At 39.7% G+C, this 17,787-nt stretch overlaps 1 protein-coding gene across 1 annotated transcript in view; it reads right to left on the bottom strand.

Moving 5' to 3' along the window:
• The window catches only part of itfg1 (integrin alpha FG-GAP repeat containing 1), a 167,348-nt gene that overhangs the window by 28,325 nt on the left and 121,236 nt on the right, over window positions 1-17,787 (bottom strand). The window lies entirely within an intron of this gene.

The raw sequence follows: 17,787 nt of genomic DNA on the forward strand, positions 1-17,787 counted from the left end.
TTGATGTCATGTTCTTAATTCTAGATGGTTCTGATTTAGCTCAGAATGCTAGATTAAGATATCTGGTTTTACTTTTGACTGAAAATCTCAATAACAGTGTCCTTTTATTTAAGAAACATCAGATTTATATAACTTTAAGAATGTTTATATCTGTATGCTGTTTGGCATCCCTCTCTGGCTCCCTGGAAAATCATCAATCTTTATTTTCTTCTTATCACCTATGTGCTAAAAACAGTAAACATCTTATTCTCAATAACTTCATAAAAAAAGTATTGTCCTAAGATGTTACCAAAATTTCCTGATGAATAACTGTACCGAATTTGTCTTTTATATGCATTTCAAAATTTCAAATTTTATTTGTCTTCTACAAGCAATTTCTTTTCCCAGCTTATATTCCAATCTTTAATGCATTTATGACCTGTTTGCTTTTGTCATGTGAAGTACTATATAAATAAAGTTGAGTAGCATGTCATTGATTTAAACATGGATGTCTTTGGAACGTCAGAACGAGAATGTACCCCAATGTGCACTTGAGTCGGCCATGATACTTCATTAACCGAGGTCACCACAGTTTGGGAGTAAGATGTATGCCATTTGCGGTGAAGATGTCACTACATGCTACACACTGGACCTTTAAATTAACCCAGGAGAAAAGTTTAATCAAGTGTAAAACCACTGAGATCGGAGCTTTATCTGGAGTTCCACTCAGACCCTTCGAGCGAAACAAATTATCTGTCAGCACCAAAAGTCCGGCGAACGAATCCGACATGTAAATACTGCTGGCAAAACCGTGAAAGTTCTGTATACGTCAAAATGGAACACAGACAACCTAGCATTTATGGAGAAATCATCAAAAAAAACGATACGAAACACTGAAATTAGACGGAAAAAGATTCAGAAAGATCCAATTAGACTCAAAAGTGCTGAAGAGGATTTGTGAGGGGGATTGGACCTTCAAGTAAAGCTTGGTTTGATGTTTTTGACAGACTGCTTACCCCGGTAAGGTGGCAAGAGGTGGATAGCTTGCAGCCGGCCACTCAGCAGGGTGGAGTGGATGAGTGTGTGTCTGTGTGTGCTTAGAGGCAGGATCAAGCAGTGTTACGTTGCAGGCAGGGAGCCTGGCTCAGCGTCTGCTTAGTGCCGAGCGAGTGTGTGTTTGAGTAGACTGGATAACAAACATAGCCGTGGTTGGAGGAAAGCCATTTCACAACATAGGGAGGCTGGCAGAGGGTATTATTCGGAGTGCAGAGTGTGACAGTGTCTGTGTTTTGTGTGTATTTGTTTGTCTGCCAGGAAGATTGGGGTTTGTGTGTCCTACATCGCTAAAGCAGAGCCAGCGGAGGCCTTGGCAGAGACTCCCACTGTGCACACATGATTGACAGCCTCCAGTTCATCTCTCTGAAGACAATGAGAAAACTCCAAATCTGCACCAGCAGTTGCTTTTGTGGAAGAACTTCACACACATGCACACGCCCACGCCCGCGTGCATGCACACACTTATGTGGGCTGCATGATCTACTGTTGGATTGTAAAACCAAACAAGAAGCAGTTAAATACGGCTCCTCTCTTAGAAACCTGTTACCGAACGAATTCTGCCACTTACTAAGTTGTTGGATGGATGAAACGCACAGATTAGAAAAACACCTTTCACTACACGACTATTAAAGCTTTAACATATAATTGACAAAAGCTAAAATGTAGCTAGGTGGACAGACATGTGATGCCGCAGTAAGTGATAACATCACTTCTAAATGTAATTAAATATTGATAAAGCTTTATTTGGAGGGGTGTGAATGAGACTGACATGACACTGTCATAAATGTTTGACTGTTGTCAAAGTGTCATTCAGTAAATAATGACTTCTAATGCAAAGTTGTATTAAAAGTGCATTAAAAGCCTCAACTTTGCATTGAAAGCGTCATTATATGCTGAGTGATGCTTCGTAACAACAGCTTAAACATTCATAAAAACTCCTTCATGTTCATAACTGGTGTTATTTCATGTTTATGACAATGTCATGTCAGTCTTATGCACACCTTTCAAATAAAGTGTTGCCAAAACATCATTAAAAACGCATTAAACAAAAAACTGAATAAAAACCTTGAACACATTTTGCAGTATTTTCTGCCACATATTTAATAAAGTGATTACATTTTGCGGCAATTATTCCAAAATGCAGAGGTTGTTCTTTTTTTTTTTTTTTTTAGAAATGATTATGTGATAATATGACACATTATGTGACAAACAATCACAGTCTAATCATTATATTTCTAATAAGGATCATGTTGTAGCTCCTAATCACATTTAAATCAAAACGTTGCTGAGCTTCAGGTCATTTACCTTTTCAGACTCGCAGGCAGATCCTCACTATTAACCTACGTCATTCGAAACGATTCAAAATTCAAACATTTTATTACATTTTGTGTCGACTGTTACTTTATGTGCTTTGAGTGATGTTTTATTAGACCCTGATTTTATTATATTTTTACATACTGTGGCCATCCATCCATCCATTTTCTAACTCCCTTTTCCCTAGAGAGGTCGGGAGGTGCTGGTGTCTACCTCCAGTTAACGTTCTGGGCGAGAGGCGGGTTCACCCTGGACAGGTCGCCAGTCTGTCGCAGGGTAACACAGAGACAGACAGGACAAACAACCCTAGGGAGAATTTAGAGAGACCAATTAACCTGACAATCATGTTTTTGGACTGTGGGAGGAAGCCGGAGTACCTGGAGAGAACCCACACATGCACAGGGAGAACATGCAAACTCCATGCAGAAAGACCCCGGCCAGGAATCGAACCCAGGACCTTGTTGCTGCAAAGCAACAGTGCTACCAACTGCGCCACTGTCCAGCCACATATTGTGGCATTAATGCAAATAAGAATTTGTTAACTCACTTGGTTAAATAATAATTAAAAAAAAAAAAATCAAACAACAATGTGGCGTAACAATATGTAGCTGAGAAAATGTCATCAGTTTTTTTTTTTGATCAGTTACATTGCTCAGAATAAGTCAAATATTTTAATCATATTAACGTGCAGTGCTGACCTTCATACCCTATTATTATTTCAAACAGATTCAGCGTCCTCTGTTCCAAATGATGATCATTAATAACAAACAAAGAGCTTGTTACACCTGCGGCTTCGGCTCAGTGTTGTTAAAGGTCAGGCGAGTCGCAACAGATGGCAGCTGAGGTCCATGTTTATGAAACTCTTCCTACATTTACGAGTTAAAATTTTATCATGACACTTTTGCAGCTGTACTGCTAAAGTTCGCAATGAAAGATTTAATATTAGCAGTAAGTGGACAGATGATGCCCTCTTGTTCTAAATGACAGTTTGCATGCAGATAGTTTATCATCAGGTTTACATCGTGGCACAAATCTGTATCTTTATTAGTGAAACTTTGCCTGAGCTTTGCTATTACAAATGTTATTGGAAGTCCAAGTCAGGTCTTGGATGTTTAATAACTGAAGTAAATATGGTCTGCCTACGAAACTGTCATGTATCGTTTACTGAACATTTAGCAAACGACATTTTCCAGAACGTTTCATCAACCGAATCATGTGCTTCAACATCAAAAAAAAAAAAAAAATCTGATAAAGGTTGAGTAAATATGCTTTGATGCCTAAGAAAGGATTATCTGTGATTCATTGACTTTTTGTTGATTTCAGTAAATATTACCTCTGTCAAAGGACCAGCAGCACTTTTGCACTTTAAAACCCCCCCAAAACTTTTACTTATTCTTAAATCAAAAACTGTGAGTGGCCCAGAATGCCTGGTTGACCCAATCTGTATTTAATTTAACTTGCAAAAATACTATAAATTATTTTGCCAATTAATAAAGCAAACATATCACCTACGTTGAGTGTGGTTCTATTTTTAATTTAAGGGGTTTTTTTTCCTCTGAATGTCTCTATATCTAGGTTTTCTCTGGACTCGTTTATACATTTACTTATAGATCAACATGTTTCCATGTGCAGGCTTATTATTTTATTGTATGGATCACCTTATATTTAGTCATGTTTAAATTACTTACAATAGCACACTTAGATTTATACATATTTAAAAAAAATTATACGGTTATATTTGTATTTACTACTATTTAACACATTGGATGGAGTAACTTGTCAACAAATAAGCAATTTCCCCTTGGGGAGCATTAAGGTATATTCTATTCTATTCTATTGTATTTTGCAAAAATGCAGTCAAGCTAATAGCTAAAGACTTGTTAACTGCTATGTGAAAAGTTTCCACTCCCACCAAACACAGCTCAGTTTGTGTTTTGGAGACGACTCTTCTTGTCGCTCTCAGTGAGAGGATTGCAAGAATATTAGAAAATTATACAAATCTGTATTCACAACTTCTGTTATCAAGTCTAAATGGTAAAAACGTTGCAATTTAACCACCAGAGGTAAATGGATTTTAGCTTGTTTTATCACCCCCCTGAAGTTATAATAGAGTACATTTAGATAGACATTTACGAAGTCAATCGACAGAAGATTCAGCTAACATGAACAGATTGTTATAAAACCATTGTTTGGGGGAATCATCCAGAAACCTCCACGGGTAAAACCCCCCCCAAAAACACAGCAAGAACAACAACAAATGCAGCCTTTCACAGAAGATGACATCTGTCAGAGCTGCGGTTTGTGGCTTGTGAGACAAAGATTGTTTTATAAAACTTCAGTCAGGATGAAGTCTCCATTCAGTAGTGCACACTGAAAAGACTCCAGTTACCATCTTTATGTCAATACCAAATCCAATCCTGATAATGTTACTTCAGTGGCTCAGACTCTGCTAGTAAAAGTGTTTTTTCAGCTACAGTCAATAAGCCTCTGATAACTTTAAGCTAAAACTCATTTAAAACATTGTTTGTTCATGAAATTATTTCATGTGTGCATGATCGAACTTTATTGATCTTGTTTTAGCCTCACAACTGAATACCGTATATGGAGTTCCTACATTATTTTCCTGTGAACATCACAGACTGGGTCAATTTCACGCCTTTTCTTAAAACTGTTTGGCTGCAACATTTAGTCATTGTTGAATTCAAAATTGAAGGTATTTCACCATGTTTCCTTCTTATTTACCCATAAAGAACAGAACAGAATAGCTAAATCAAGTAGTGGCAGGATGCAAACTGAATAATTAAACTAGCAAACTTTTATTCCTTGTAGGAATCAGACGACAAAACAGAAAAAAAAGAAGAGAAACTGAAAATCAAAAGAGAGCGAGAAGACTGATGCCTCTGAGGAAGTCACAACATGTTAATGCGTGTGAAAGTGTGTGTCCATCTGCCGAGTTCTTCTGACGCATGTCTTCATATTCCGTCTAGAGGCTTTCCCACCTCTGGCTGGGAGGCAGCAAAACAATGTCACGCCTAGCAGTCTGAAGCTAAGCTATGTGTGTGGTCGTGTGAGACAATAGGAGATGTGAGAGACTGCAAATAAAAGGGAATTTATATATATATACCTATTAACATATATATATATATATATATATATATATTAAAGGACAAAAAATATGTAATATAGGATAATAATAGAATAAAATCCCATCGTAATCCCCTAAATTGATCCATGATGACAGTGTAGTCATAAGCTTGGCTGACTTGTGGTGCAGAAACACTGACGAGCTCGCTTTCACTCCCAAGAGCTTCGAAACTACAAAAAAAAAAAAAAACCAGAAAAATCCCCCCAGAAATTCCTATTGCCTGTCGCTATAGAAACCATTTGCTCCCCTGATGGCGATAAAGGGAGCAAATTGCCGAGATATAGGGAGGAGCCGAGAGGGACAGAAGTGCATATGAACACACAGAGCGCCTCACCAGAAAAGGCCCCTTCAGTGCCAGAGCAATGATGCCAAGATCTGAAAACTGACTGCGAGATAAAAATGTGTGTGTGTGTGTGTGTGTGTGTGTGTGTGTGTGTGTGTGCATGCGGGCGGGGGTGCGTGTGTGTGTGTGATGTGATTCAGCTAAAGGACCCATTGGGCTTCATGGCTGCTCTGTCCCGCTTCGCACCGCCTCTTAAACACCACGGCAGTGAGGCATGTAAACACCTGCGACCGGAACGACACGCGGGAACAGCAGATCGCCGCCATCACACCAGATCGCTCTGTGTGAGAAAAGAAATCGTATAGGTCTGCAAGAACTGGAGTTGAATTTCTTGTGTTCGCAGAATCTATTTAATGCCACCAGATCTGCCAAAATGTCTTGTAATTCATTTTCTTCTTATTTTTATTCTTTTTTAATGTATAGTTTGTATTGTGATGAACCTTTGTGATAAATGGCTTTTTATTCTTTTTAAATTTATAACTAAGATAAAAAATGGTTTTTATTTATCAGTATTATCCTATTTATTGGAAGAAGCTATTTAAGTTGTCTGTATTGCACTATTGTGTTTATATTGATTGTAGCTAGAGATGAAAACTAGCCTCTATGGCTAACTCTAGGATATGTGCATTGTCCCTTTTGAAATAAATAAAAAAACCACAAAAATAAGAAAAAAAAAATCAGATGTGGCATTTTGAAAAGAAATTTTGATAAAAATAACTCTTTAAAAGTCACACAGCCAAAGGCAGGTAATAGTCTCACCCAGCCACACAAGTGTGTTTCATTGCATCATGTGTAAAATATTAACTGCACTGCAGGAGAAAAACAATCTTCAAACACCCCCTTTTCCCACATTTCTTTTCTAATTATCAGCATGGCGTGTCCTTATCTATGCATTGCTTGCTTCTCATCAATTATGCATTGTTGTATAGAGTTTTACACCCAGTAATGACTCGGGCCTCAGTTGGATGGGAAAATCCGGAGTGAAATAATATCCTCACACAAAAGAGATCCACACAAATGTAGAATATATTCACTGGGAGACTGAAGTTCATTTGAGTAAAACGTTAAGCAAATATTGTTTTTGTCTTATCCCTCGTTTTATTTCAAACGGTTTTGACAGAATGAGACCAAAACGGAAAGTTTGCAACCCACAAAAACAGCGTTCTGTTTGCAGCATCTGCCTCACTGGAGAATAAAAGCTTTTCTGAGCTGCTCCGATGTCACACTTGTGACATACATCTGTAGGTTTAGGCCGAAAAAGAAAAACTGGTTGTGACAGATCAAGTTTTGTCACATTTTTCAACTGTGTTTAAAAATGTGAACGCCCTTGTTGGGCGTTCAGTTCAGGACAGGGGATGTTACTTATGATGCGATGCCACTGTCTCATTTTGTTTCATTTCCCCCTCAACCCTCATAATTATCTGTGGATTAAAGCTCAGTGTTATACACAGTCTGAGTGGCCAAAATGACCAGTTGACTATCAGGTAAATTAAGGTTGTAGACGCTCAGAGCATGGAGTCTCCTCGGGTGACTTATAATCTTTATTAGTGCAGAGAGAACTAGCAAACAGCTAACCTAATTCACCAGCTAATGAGTTCAAAATCTCTCACTTCATCTGTAACTAAAACATAATCCTTCTTAGTGATTTGTTGTTTCTCTGCTATGTTTTTATAAAGTCTATTTATATCTAGAACTGTGTAATTAGCTAACTCACTAGCTAGCTATCTAGCTACCTCCCTAGCTAGCCAGTTATGACTCAGCGGAAAAAACACGGTCACACTGACATAATTCCATGTCAATGACTTTTCATGAACTGCAGCAGTTATTTTACAATATGAAATGATGTTGTAGTCATGTATGTGGGTTATTACAACCTTTCCGGTAAAGGTTGTAATGAGCGCTCCAGGTAGCGTCAGTTAGCAGTGGCGGCTAAGATCAGCCGTTTTACTTGCGTCTCGTGGTGGAACCATGTAATATGCTCCCCTATGTTTGTCATGTTTAATGAGATGTAGATTAAAAAAAATAGGATTAATCTCCCACCACTAATGTGCTGTATTACAACATCTAATTTGTAATTGTCAACAGCGTAATATGAATAGGAAGTTAATGCTGGAACATTATTCATCTAAAGCTTCACATCATTTTATTAAAACGAAAGGCAGATACAGGTAAATGTGATGGGGATATTATGCTCTTGTTTACATAAACTCCACTTTATTAGCTATTGCTATGCAATTGCTTCATAACCAGCCTGTCACATGGCAGCGACTCAATTATCTATCTAAGGCAACCTGATGAAGTTGAAAGCACACATCATAATGAGTCCAAAAGAGGATTTAAATGACTTTGATCGTGGTACAGTATGTTGGTACCAGCTGAGTTGAGTTTTTCCACAATCTGCTGATCTACGTTTACCGAGAAGGGCCGGAAAAATATGAAGAAACCCAGTAAACAGCAGCTGCTGGATGAAAAAGCCTAATTAATGTGAAGGTCGATATGTGAAATATAACCTCTGAACGCACAGAGCATTAAAACCGTGAGGCAGATGGGCCACAGCAGCAGAGGACCACACCGGGTGACTCTCCTGCAGTCTTAAAACGGGACACTGAGGTTAAAATCTAATCTCGGCCCATACTAGACTAGAAACAAGATTCCTGGTCAGGAAAGTGTAAACTTCTGCTCCAACAGACGATGGGGGTCAGAGTTTGGTGGAAACAACATGAGAGTATCCGTTTTACCTCAAATTATTTCAAACTGGCTTCATCAACTTGACAACGAGTTCATTGTACTTCGATGGTCTCCATAGTAACCAGATCTGAATGAAGAAATTGAACTAAATGAAGAAAAATGGCAATTGTTGAAGCAGAAGAGACAGAGGGGAAAAAAAAGGTAAGCTACACTGTAAAATAAATCTCAGAGGTTATCCTGAAAGTGGGAGTAAATCTAAATACCTTTATGATATTTATGCTTTTGATATAAATATGTATTAATTCTGAACTAAAAGGCTAGACTTTGTAGCAAGTCTGAAAGCAGCCGTTGCACAATAAATTATATACCCTTTTATGTTAAATAATAAAAAAATAAAATAAAAGTTGGGCCAAAAAGTTAGATTTTTTTTCCTTTCCAACGCTCATCTCATATCAGGCTTGAAAAGGTAAGAGCTAACAAACAACTCTAACTCTGGATCGGAGATGTCCGCGTAACATGCCTGCAGTCTTAATGGGATCCACAAAAAAGCCATGAAGCAGAAAGAGCAGAAGAAGTACGCAGCCTGAAAGAGGTTGGAAATGCTTTCTGAAAACAAAAATCACACGCACCTAACAACACCTAACACCGAAGTCCTTTTTAATAGGCTGGCAGCACACAACAACGAGCCACTGAACAAGTTCTTGCACTTAGAAAATTGTAAGTCTCTTTTTGTACAGAAGAAAATGGACAATCATCCACGTGATTGCTATGACTCAAAGACATGTAGGGATGGCACTGGAGCGGTTTAAGTTAAGTATCATTGGCTATATTACAATGATGCTCATAATGAGCTGCAGCTAACTCAATCCAAACTAATAACTATTCAGCTCTCACTAAAACCAAACTACAAACCAACAGGCAATTCATAAAACCATTTCTTTGCCTTCGTCAATAACGAGTACCAATCTGCTTATTTAACCGCCGTATTTTTGTCAAGTGTTCAAACATTTTTTTACTAGGATGAATTATAATCTCATTTTGCAAACCAATGACTCATCGTGCCAAAAGAGAAGGCAGTTTTATTTAAAGCAGTCCGACATTTTGGAATGCTGCATTCAATAAATTAAACTATACATCCCGAAAAGTCTTATTTGTCAGATTAAGATATCTTTTGGAAATAATCTTTAAGCGGGGATTAAATATACTTTTTATTAAGCCCACATTTCTGTTTGGCTTTATTTTTAAAATATATATATTTTATTAGTTTGATGTAATATTTAAAATTTAAACGTCATGCTTTCATTAGCTATAAGCAGAAAATCACAATTAACAGAAATAAAGGCTTTCAAACTTGCATCTCGGTGGAATTAATCAATGTAATGTGTTTCACTTGGGGACAGACAGAGTTCCTAAAATAAATGGGATTTTCCAATAATATTCCAGTTTATTGAATGGGTCTGTATTTCACAAAACAGCCTTAATGGCTATCCTTTTATTCTGTCTTAAGCAGAAGATTTGAATGTAGGAAAACATACAAGCCCTTTAACTGCTAACGGTCGGTGATGTTTAGAAGATGATTGTTCACTGGGCTGAACAGAACCAGCCCCAGAGAGAGTTCAGCATTCTGCTGGCCTTCCTTTGTATCTGAGAAAGGCTGGAGGAGAGATTAACAGGTGAGAAGTTAAAGGGGAAAAGAAAGGCAGAGTGAGCGAGTGAAGAACAGGGAAGTGAAGAGCTAGCTAAGCCTGATCAATAGTCGTTCTCAGCATCTCTAGGGACAGTTACCTCTTTTTGTTTTTTCCCTCCCTTCACTCTGATATTTTCTTTCTTCTTTGCTTTTCCCCCCTGATCTCTATGCACTCTGCTACTCCAGCCTCCCATGGTTTCCTATATTCCACTTTCATTCTCTCTCCAGTGCTTTTTTTTTTGTCTGCAGTCGTCCACTCTACACCTCCAGCCCCTTCCTCAACACCCCCTGATTTTCTCTGCTTTCAACCCAATGCATTTCTCCCATCCACCTACTCCTCCATCTTACCTGCAGATTTTAAATCCTCCCTATGTGCTTAGAGATTATGCTTCATATAATTGGCAATGAAAGAGTCTGAGACTTGGGTACCACTTACTGTTTACTTGGTTTTGAATTGAGATTTGTTTTTTGTTTTTTTTGGGGGGGGGGTTAAGTTTTGATGAGTGGTTGCATTTTACTAGATATGAAGTGTGTTGTGTGTGGGCCACTGCTAATCCCACAAACTCATTAGAGTAATTGGAAGGACTGCAGAGAACTCAACATTGATTTTAGCTGGTACAGTTTTCCTTCAAATGAACGCTACTTGTTTTCATGTTTTATTCTGCCTTTTTGAACATTTGTTTCTCTTAAATGTTTGTTTCTCTCCTTTCAACACCTCTAACCAAGTTTTAGCACCAAGGCAGATAATGAACTGCTAAGGGTTGTTAATGCCTGTCTCTCACACTCTTCTGTGTAATAATGAGGTTTATACAAGCACTGGAGTGAGAATGTGCTGAATACAGATTTCTTTGTAGCTTTTGCATACTGAACGAGACATTTAAAACAATAATCAAGCATTAAGCTTCTGATGAATATTAGATTAAAAAAAAAAATTCCTCCAGACTTCCATCGTGTGAATCCTCAAACACTGAACCGGAAACATGTAAAGGGACAGCTAAACATAGTAAAACTATACACTGATATTTATAACAAAGTACATGTCTCCAGATGTTTGTTTTTTCCTCCTGGTCACTTCAGAACAAACTATGCATAAAATTATACAGAGAGCTTCAGCACTGCTTTCAATTTTCAGTCAATGCAGGTTTGCATGCCTAACGTGCATCAAAATTGGAGCTGCAGGTGGTGTGATGTAGAGTCCGCTGCTTGCTGTAAACAGAGTCTCCCCTCGCCTCAGTGTCTCTATTGCATTAAAATTGAGGTGCAGGATGGGGCCAGGAAAAGTGGGGGATGGGAAAGGTACAAGGAACTCCTGCAAAGTCTCTCCTCCAACAAAAAAAGACCAGACTGTGGTGTGGCATATGTTGAGCCTCTTCTCCATTGTCAAGACATCAGCTCCAGCCGGTTAATGTCTGGTTCAGTTCTAGCCAAGTTGGGTGCGTCTCTATTGGTGTGAATGTTGGCAGGAACGTAGATGGATGCTGTGGTTGATTCTTCGATGTTGACCTTTTGCCCTTATGCTGTGTGCAGTCAGAACTCGTGTGTGTCAAAAAGGAGTCCAGCGTCTCTAGTTGGACGCATGTTTACTTTTAAATCAGACGGTTGATATCAAGGATCAAAATCGCTCCAGATGTACGTCTGAGCAAAGTGTGAGAAAGATGTGTGCTGGGTGGAGCCTTTTGATCGTACTTTTTTTTCCTCTCGCTGTCTCTTTGTACAATTGCGGATGAAGTAGAGAGGGGCTTGACTTTACTTACTGAAAGCAAGAAAACGTCGTCGTTGGGCACCTCTGCACCGTGTTTGAATTCACCTGATAATTCTAAGGATTTCCGAGTTTGGGAAGTTTCACCACCTGCTCCGGGAGCTGCGTGCTGACGAAGGTCGCTTCCAGCGCTATTTTTGTCTCACCCGAGCCCAGTTTGACAATCCGGTGACTCGCATTGGTGCCTGCATCTTCTAACAGGTCACCAGCTACAGCTCACTACGTCACATGGCAGAGTCTCTCTGATTAGTTGACGCTCAGTATCCAGCTGTAAAATTTCAGATTTTCCAAATCTAGTATCTGCCGCTTAGGATGTGCTTCATATGAGTCAAACTCTCAAAACGAGCAGCGACAGATGCACAAAACGCATCAAAATGCGATGCGCAAGACATGTAAACTGCATCAGGAGACTTTTCAACGCGCCCTAGACGCATCTCCACATAGACTTTGCATGTGAACCAGAAGCTCTGAAACTTGAATCACGTTCGGTCTGAACACACTATTAAGTTGCCATTGTCTCCAAAATCTTGCTGTATATTTGTTTGCTGCAGGTTGCCTGATCCAGTTGACAGAGTATTCGCCAGTGATTTGAGTCTGTTTTGTTTTAAGTCTGGATTTAATCACCCCTGAGGTAGTTCCAAAAAATAAGGAGAAGCTGCACAGGATCTAGACATGGAGACAAAGCCACTTCCATAGAAAATGTTTTTTAGAGGAAGGAGCACCAACGTAACAGCAAGAATCCCCTGCTGGTGGTCCATACCAGCTGATTGACATTACTAGCAGTTTATCTGTGTATAAATCTAGTAATATAGATCTGAGGTCAGCTTGTAAAGTAAGGTGTTCCGGGTCGTTGTTAGGGTTATCTATTTATATCTGAGTCAACCAGGAGACATTACAGAACCACGTCTGATTGGGGCTTTTGATTACTTGAATCCACATCAGTCTCAACAAACTCAACAAGATTGATTGCTGTCCTACTTCCAGCAAATAAAAAAGGTAAATAATAATAATAATAATAATAATAATAACAACAACACGTGGAAAACTCTCCAGTTCCTAAAATATAATTAAATCCATAGGTGACTGCTACACATCCATGTGTGAACCTGAAAGAATTACCCTGCGGTGTTTTTTTCCTGCTCAGCATAATTTAGTGTCCACAGTACAAGAGAGTGAGCATTAAAAAGGTTCTTAATGAATACCATCAACCATTCATCTCCACAATCCCACCTGCTGGTCTTCCAGCCCCCTCCTCTCGGAGTCTCAGCAGGATTTTGTTGATAATAAGGTGTGGTGTTGTCAGAAGCATAGTCCAGACTCATCCATCCACCCTGCTTAGTAAGAGGCACGGTACAGCAAACACATCCACACTCGCTTGCACACGCAAAGTCAGAAAGTCACAAAGTGCATACGCCCAGATGCGAATGTCTGGGCGACAAACAGAGCACATATGGACACGGGAGGTGGTGATGCGATTTCACGCAATCACCTGGAAGAAAGCAGCTCTTTGCTCCAAATGTCATGTGTGAGGTACTTTGTTTAAGGAGAAAACCAAGAAGTGACGTTACAGGGCAATCAGGTTTGGATTTTTATGCTAATTTGGTAAAGTCTAAGGAAGTCCAGTTGGATGCATTGTGCATTAATCCGTAGCGAGCAAGAATGTGGTGACAGTGGAAAGAAAATATGTCCTTTCCACAGAAAAGACCTCAAGCTTGTTTTTGAATTAATCTTTAAAATGTGATAGCATTGTATCTTTGTATCAGAGACAGCTGGGGTTCGCTCAGATGACTCACTTTTACCCAGAACTTAAGTTCAGCAGTTGCCTGCATGGAGAAAGATAATTGAAACAAGCCCTAATGCCTGGTTCACATGGCAAGATTTTAAAATTTGTCTGCTGATTTTCAAAACCTGACGATAAAATATCCTCGGTATGACAGATCTGGTTGTACTGTGTGTGGTGTTGCGCCACCCAGCAGGAGAAACACACCATGCATTAACTGATTTTCACTCACCAACATTTAGATGTCGATGGAAAATCTGAAAAGCGTAAACAAGCAAGGCCAACTAAGGTGCAATGGCGATAGTTTAACAGAGAAGGCTAATCATCCTACAACATCCACCGGACTTTGTGCTGCACCATGGACGTTGTTTTGTCTTCTGCGTATTTTGGATTCTCCTTCTCTGATTGGCTACACGTCACATTCGACGGACCTCAGGCCACACCCACATGAAGCCATATGGGGCCAAGGCTACCAGACACGATGAATAATCCCACACGACAAGAATTTCTCTTAAGATTATCTTCAGTCATCCCGATAATCGATGCGTCCTTAAGATTGTCAGAAGAGGAAAATTGGGACAAAAAAAAATTGTCATAAAACTCTTCCTGTGAATCAGGAATAAGAAAATGGCGGCCCAGTGAAAGCCGCAAATTGCCCCAACACCATCACCTCTGTTCTCCCGAAACAGTCAGCTTCACAGAATCATTTTCCACAGGTAGTTGTGGTGCATAACCAAGGTGATGTTTTCCACCCATGGAAGCCTAGAGGAGGAGATTTTTCAGGTTGGCCCACAAGAAATCGAGTCACATTTAAAGAGTTCCACTTTACAGACAAAGACTGCACATGGCCATGGACATGATGCGGAGTATTACAGGATTGCTGCTGACCTTTCTTGCATGTTCAAGGATGACATTATAACTTCTGCATATCTTTAATGTACCAGCATATGTGGGTATGGTAATTAGCAGATTTGTGCCATCAGTGCATTTTCTGAAGTTTCGTGAGACTAAAATGTCTTTATTCAGACTACCACTATCTTTTTTTAATGCTCTAACTCTTAACCCTTACCTATAATTCCTTTCAGCTATGCCAGCTATTTCTTTACTTCTTATTGCCTTTTTCTCCAAGTGTTTTATTGTCTTTCCTCTCTGCTCTTTCTTCCCTTCAGGAGGTTGAAGGGTAAGTGAAGAACATTGGACCCCAGTAAAGAGCCTCACGTTATAGTGTGTGTTTGTGTGCGCAGTCTGTCATTGCTCATTTCTGGCATTCTCAGTAGCTGTTTCCTGACCCACAAGCTACAGAATAAATACACTTTAAATTACTGCACACACATCCACACCCACGCCCACACACCGAGACAGTTCCCTCGTCTCACTTTCTTTCTGTTAAATTAGGGGTCTTGGGATTTGTGCCAGCAAAGCCATTGGCAACTCTTCTCCTCTCTTTGCGCCCTTTGTTTAGAAACTGGAAAAAAAAAAAATATATAAGTGGGTCTGATGATGGACAGCATTTAAAACAAAGAGGTGTTTAAAATTAATACGTTTCTTTCCAGAAAAAACAGAAAATGTGAACACAGAGAATCCAAGGGATACCTTTTGGTTTACACAGCAAGATTTGAAAGTTGTCATCCAATTCTCAAAACTTGCCACCACACACTCGGCGCTAAAACATCGTAGGGTTAACCGGTTTGGTCGTACAGTGTGTGGTGTTCAGCCACAAGGCAGGAGCGACACGCCACACACTAACTGATTTCACTCACCGACATCCAGGTGTCTCGCAAAACTTCTCAAGACCAAACGCAAGTTCAGCGTAAACAAACATGGCCGACTGGGAATCGGGTTTATCACTCGCACACCAATCATCTCCTGATCTCGAGAAAACAAACCTTGTTTTCTCGTTATCTCGAGAAAACCATCGGGAAAAAGCAGATGTGGAAAACGTTTGCTCTTGGCTCCCATAATACTAGCTGCCAATACACTTTATTGTGCTTGTCTAAGTTTATACACACTGCCCCCTCCCACAAAAAATCCTTGCCTAAATTCACATTTTTATCTGTTTCAGAAAAGGTTAAGGACTATTTTAAACTTTTAAGTCCTAAACAGAGTGCCGGCAACTGACCCAAATTTGTAGTACCGTAATTCTGCCACATTTGGTGCCATCTGAAAAATTCCAACGGTTTCAGAAAGGGGAGTCGTTGTGCTTTTCAGCCAATATCAGGTTATTATGGTAATTTCACTCCCTGCCGGAGCAGGGAGTGAAATTAATCTGAGATTGCTCTTTTAATAGATGGTAAGTTGCAAAAATAGATATTGAAAGTTCCAGTTGTTATGGATAAATGGGCAAATATAGTTACCCACAGGACGTTTAAAGAACTGGGCGCAATTAAAATAACATCCAGGCAGAGATTTTAAATTTAGGACATAAAGGGTTAATGCACACAATGAATTCTCCTCCTCACTATGTGTAGTACACCTTATCTCTCTGCACAGATGTTGTACTATTTTATTTTATACTAATGGATTACAATTATCTTGATGCATTGCTGTACAAGTTCAGCTGGCATAAGTGTTCTGCAGTCAGGCTTCCTGCTGATGTGAGTGTTGTGTAAGTACTTCTTAATAAAATGATACGTGCACTGATGCAAGTGAGTGAGTGAGTGAGGGAGTGAATACATTATTGTTAGAAAAAAATAACTGAAGGAAACTGAAGAAAATCTACACAGTAACTACTATGCGCTCACTAAAACCTGGTGAAAAGCCTTCGCTTCAGCATGGTTAAATCTTTATGCACTAGACAACAATTGTATACCTGCTTGGTGCTGGAAATAACTCGACTTGCATGCACACAACCTGAACCACATCCAACACCTGGGAATGAATTGGCATGGCGACTGCGAGCGGACCAACCTCGGTAAAGCTTTTGCGACTGAATGGCAGCAAATCCCTGCAGGCGGCTTTATGAATCTTAGGCTGTGGTCAGAGCTTAACGCAGTGAAAAAACACTAAAGTCTTTCCCTCTGCGAATCTCCACCAAGGTTTGGCCTTTTGCAATCCCCAACTTCAGCTAGCCGTGACTTTCTGCTGCCTCCACATTCCGTGGGATGTTGAATTACTGTCCATTTTCTCTGCAGTAGGCGTGGGTGCTGGCGGTAAAAGCCCACCCCTCCTCTCCCTCCCTTTTCGCTGTGGCCGTCAGTGCCCAGTTAACTGCATATGTTACACCTTGAAGAGCAAATAAACTGTCCTGATTTAAAACCTATAAATAAATAGAAAAAAAAAACAGTCCGCTGTACATTTGGCGCTTGTAGAAGAACTAAAAGTCCCTCTTAGGAAAGTCTGTTTTACATCCCGACAATTACAGCCGTCTAAGGGAGAGTGAAATAATGATGATGTTGAACTGTGATCCATCTACTCATTCTTTAAATATGTATCCACCCCAGCTGCGCCAAGAGACAAATGAAACAACCAAATCTGACAGAGTGAGATTATGCAGCGCACGACTATATATATCTCTGACCCCGGGCTGTCAGTGCATCTTGTCCTCATCAGTTCTGTGTCCTTCCCACAGTCTAACAGCGTGGCTGGGTGGAGCTAATATGGCGCTCCTCAGTGTCGGTGTAATGCGCTGCTGTCCTCAGCGTCGTGTCTTATCTACTCCAACATCTGTCTCGCTCTACCTTTGTATCCTTCAGTCCTCTCATGTAGCTGGGATGTGGAAGTGTTCGTCATCTTCAGAGGCCGAGGAAGTGTTAATCCTACAGGGGAGCAGAACCCCTGATCCTTTACAACACGAGAATCAATGTTTGTGATTAAACATCAACCATTCCAACAAACACTGAGACTCGTGTTGTGTTAGGTATAATGATAAACCCTGACACATAAAACATTATGTGCACTTATATCAGCATACAAGCAATTCCTTTGGGGCTCTAAGTGATGAATTTGAACCGTTTTTGCGGGAACAGATTGATCATACAACAAGCAACAGCCCTAATTTAAAACACTTCTTGTTTCAAATATAAGAAAAAAATCCCAA

The sequence above is a fragment of the Xiphophorus couchianus genome, chromosome 4 (genome assembly GCF_001444195.1).
Source record: "Xiphophorus couchianus chromosome 4, X_couchianus-1.0, whole genome shotgun sequence".
Taxonomy (NCBI): domain Eukaryota; kingdom Metazoa; phylum Chordata; class Actinopteri; order Cyprinodontiformes; family Poeciliidae; genus Xiphophorus; species Xiphophorus couchianus.